The sequence below is a fragment of the Bison bison genome, unplaced genomic scaffold, assembly GCF_000754665.1.
Source record: "Bison bison bison isolate TAMUID 2011002044 unplaced genomic scaffold, Bison_UMD1.0 scf7180017864130, whole genome shotgun sequence".
Lineage (NCBI taxonomy): Eukaryota > Metazoa > Chordata > Mammalia > Artiodactyla > Bovidae > Bison > Bison bison.
Window position 1 is genome coordinate 766,542 of NW_011494702.1, and position 3,222 is coordinate 769,763.

The window sequence follows — 3,222 nt, forward strand, 5'->3', positions numbered from 1 at the left end:
AGCTTGTGCTTTATCCAGTCCAGCATTTCTCATGATGTACTCTGTATGTAAGTTCAATAAGAAGGGTGAAAATATACAGCCTTGACATACTCCTTTCCCTATTTGGAACCTGTCTGTTGTTCCATGTCCAGTTCTAACTGTTGCTTCTTAACCTGCATACAGATTTATCAAGAGGTAGGTCAGGTTGTCTGGTATTCCCATCTCTTTAAGAATTTTCCACAGTTTGTTGTGATCCACAGTCAAAGGCTTTGGCATAGACCATAAAAGAGAAGTGCTTATTTTTCAGGAACTCTCTTGCTTTTTCTATGATCCTTCAGATGTTGGCAATTTGATCGCTGGTTCCTCTGTCTTTTCTAAATCCAGCTTGAACATCTTGAAGTTCATGGCTGATGTACTGTTGAAGCCTGGCTTGGAGAATTTTGAGCATTATTTTGCTAGCATGTGAGATGAGTGAAATTGTGCAGTATTTTGAGCATTCTTTGGCATTACTCTTCTTTGGGACTGGAATGAAAACTGACATTTTCTGGTCCTGCAGCCACTGCTGAGTTTTCCAAACTTGCTGGCATATTGAGTGTGGCACTTTCACAGCATCATCTTTTAGGATTTGAAATAGCTCAACTGGAATTCCATCACCTCCACTAGCTTTGTTTGTAGTGATGTTTCCTAAAGCCCACTTGACTTCACATTCTAGGATGTCTGGCTTTAGGTGAGGGATCACACCATTGTGATTATCTGGGTCATGAATATCTTTTTTATACAGTTCTTCTGTGTATTCTTGCCACCTGTTTTTAATATCTTCTGCTTCTGTTAGGCCCATATCATATCCATCTATATCTAGCTAAGTAATTAATGAACTTAAGTAATTATATGTGAAGAAAAATATCTATTTTTTTAATGTTCAGAAAACCAACATAAATGAATTTTTAGAATATTCAAGGGTGAGAAAAGTTGGGAGATTAGGATTGACATATACACTATTGATACCATGCATAAAATAGATAACTGCTAAGTCACTTCAGTCGTGTCCGACTCTGTGTGACCCCATAGAGGGCAGCCCATCAGGCTCCGCCGTCCCTGGGATTCTCCAGGCAAGAACACTGGAGTGGGTTGCCATTTCCTTCTCCAATGCATGTTGCTCAGTCGTGTCTGACTCCTAGCGACCCCATGGACTGCAGCCTACTAGGCTCCACAGTCCATGGGATTTTCCAGGCAAGAGTACTGGAGTGGGGTGCCAGTGAGAATCTACTCTATAGCACAGGCAACTCTATACACAGTGTTCTGTGGTGACCTGAATGGGAAGAAAATCCAAAAAAAGAGGGGTTCTATGTATATGTACAGCTGGTTCACTTTGCTGTACACCATAAACTAACACACATTGTAAAGCAAATATACTACTATAAAAATTAACTAAACAAAGAAATGAATATTCTTATTTAATATACATGTATGTATATTGTCTTAAGTTTTTAGAAAGATGATTTTTAAAAACATTTTAAACTAAATGCTTTTAAAGGGCCACTAATATAATAATATTATCTCATTGATGCACAGATCATTATTTTTAAAAAATCATTTAATTTGGTTTTAATGTCTGCTTTTCCTCTGTAAGAAGTGGCCACCTTCACCTGATCTTGTTCCCCAGCAGCTAGAATAGTTTCCCCTTCCTCACCAGGTCCTGCCCTTCCTGCTCAGTTGTACAGCTTATGCTTAATCCATGACAAGAAAACTATAGCTCTTCTACATGCAATCCCATCAAATTACCATTTTAAAATCTCGATCTCTCTGCCAACTGTTTCTTTCAGTCATGGGGGGAGGGGCTGGTGACAGGAGGAAAGGCTTTCTGAATCCAATGACTCTTGCCTCTCTGACATTCCTCTAACTGTCAGTTATCTCCTCCTAGACCACATTTTGTACTAGTCCTATTCTCATTTACAGACTTCTTCAGACATGCTCAGTTTTCTCTATTCGAAAAATAAAAGGAGAGAGAAAGAAACACCACTCATCCTTTGCCCAAGACATTCGCTCCATTAGTTATCCTAGCAGTTAATTCTTCCCATCATATATCAGTCACCTATCATCTAGCTCCGGGATAACTTTCAGCATACTAGCCTTGCTTTCTTATGCATGTGATTTATTCCCATCATGAATCCCCTGAAAATAGGCAAACCAGATAATATTCCATTTTTTTCAGTTTTCATTCTTTTCCCAACCTCAATAATAAGTGTGTCTATTGTCTTATTCACACCCTCTTTAAAATCCCGCTCCTCACTTCCACAACCTACCCATCATTATCCTGTGTCTCGCTCACCTCTCAAACCTTTTAAATATATGGGATCATCCTTCATGCCATAATGCAAAATGACTATTCAGTAACAAAATCTCTACTGCAGATTCAAAATTATACATATAAATGTGTAGAGAGACAAACTGATAATCATATGCTCCAAAAAGCTAGTGGTGATTATTTTTAGAAAAATAAATCATGTTTCATTTTTATTTTTAGTGCTTAAAATAGTTTATATTGCATTTTTGCTAAACTTACTTTATGATAATTTAATTATTTGATCACTATCCTCATGTAATTTTTACTATTTTTATATTATCATAGTTTATACAGTTAATTTCATTTCTGTACTCTTTTAATGCTCTTAGCCTTTAGCTAACTAGGTTTCAGTTATTTATCTTATTTGAAATTATATTTAAATTTGTTTTTAATCAAATATCTTACCAGAGACAGTTGAAGAAAGAATAAGGAGAATAAGCAAAGCAGCAATATAATAAATGATTCTAGATAAAATTAAAATATATATTATAAATCAGAAAAGGACAATTGATATTTAGAATGCAAGAACTTTGAAATAATCATATTAGGGGGAAATGATAGCATTGTAATCAAGTATATATTTTAAGAGAACTTGGTAAAATTGAATAAAGAAATGAATTTGAAAACTAAGAAAATATTTCAGGCAAACTTATGAAGAAGCTTCTTTCATCTTTTTTACATTTCAAGGATTAAAAAGGACTCCTGAAAAAATTATTTTCAGATAAATCCATATCAGGTCTGTTAATAATTTCTCCTCCATAGACTGTCAGAAGAAAATGAATCAATGTTTACAAAGTGACTGAATGTATGTTCGTGAAGCGGTGGGGTGTGTCTTATACATTTTTTTAAAATCAAATTTTTTGCATAGTGAAACAGTGAAATAAAAACATGTATAGATC